Here is a 1,412-nt window from a genome sequence, read left to right as displayed (position 1 = left end):
GCCCCCCCCCCCCCCCCCCCCCCCCGCCGGTAGGCAGGATGGACCTCGCTTTACAATGTAGCATGTACTTTGTAAGTGTAAAGCGAGGTCCACCCTGCCGGGGGGCGGGGGGGGGGGGGGGGGGGGGGGGGGGGGGCACAATTGTTAAATGTCAAAGCCGGAATGCCGTAAATGTCGTAATAGCCGGAAAACGCTACAATGAGCGACGCATCGATAATAGATTGGCAGTGGCAAGCTTTGCAAAGCGGAATTAATGCAGACAGATTGGAGATTATGCCTCTCTCCGCCAAAGTTCCTTTTACACACGCTCAATTAATTTCACGTCTCTTGCAGCATCTTTTATCCCACGCATTCTTCGCGCCATTTTTAACATCGTTGAGACAAAATATTCGCAAAAAAATTTGTATGAGACATTAAATATATACTTATTAGATTCTTAACAATCGCAATATATAGCTTCGATCTTTCATTGCACAGCTGATAAGAGGTCACGCTCGCTCGTTAAAATCTCTGTCTGATTATCAATAACGCTAAAAATCTGTTTGTGTGGAACAGAGATTCGATGCTCTTTCTTTGTTCCAGTGTACGACGCTTCGGTTAAAATACCATCCGGCGTAATCACTGGCAATTATAAACAGCTGGGCAATTTCGACGAATGCTTACTCGTGAAGAACGAACATGGCTTTGTCGGACAAGCTTGCAACGCGGCGGTGCAATTCGAGATAACCGCGGATGACGGTGCACCAGAACGCGAGTTGGACTTAGGAGATTTGCTCGTGAATGTCGCGATCGCGTCGGTGAGTTCATATTAACGAATCATTGTAGAGCTTATCGTACAAAAATCTATATGCCAAAATTTATAAGTTTTTCTATTTATATGTATCAATTAGCTTAAATAACTTGAATATTTATTCTAAATCTCATAAAAATATAATTCCATTTATTCAATAAACAAAAAAAGAATAATAAAAAACAAAATAAATAAAAAAAGTATAAGTAAATAAGATAAATAAAAGCTAAATATTTTAACATATTTTTAACATATTTTAACATATTTTGATGTAGAATGTGACAAAATGGACATCCGGTAATACGGTCGATTATACATGGATGTGGTGTGTTCCATCCACGTGTAATTATATGGAAATTCAGGAGGCTCTGGAACTCGCATTTGATCCACTGAAAGTTGAAGGGCGTGTGGACATGATCGTTAGCGTTCCTAAGGAATCGTGTCACACCGTAGAGAGCGTTAACTCAACCTGGGATTACGCTGATTTTTGTTACATGTAAATACAGCTAAATTATCTAAGTATCGATTTTTCCGTAATATGTATAATTATAATGTATAAATAATGAAAATTTCGATAATTTTAGCCTGCTTCTTGCATTCATTGCATTCTTGCTTATAGCCA

General features: G+C 39.7%; 1 pseudogene; it reads left to right on the top strand.

Annotated features, from left to right (window-relative positions):
- Positions 1 to 1,412, top strand: part of LOC115236252 — an 11,216-nt pseudogene that overhangs the window by 5,071 nt on the left and 4,733 nt on the right.

This window comes from Formica exsecta, unplaced genomic scaffold, assembly GCF_003651465.1.
Source record: "Formica exsecta isolate Colony F162 unplaced genomic scaffold, ASM365146v1 scaffold247, whole genome shotgun sequence".
NCBI lineage: Eukaryota > Metazoa > Arthropoda > Insecta > Hymenoptera > Formicidae > Formica > Formica exsecta.
Note: the sequence above shows the minus strand (reverse complement) of the source record. Positions and strands in the feature narration are given on the sequence as shown.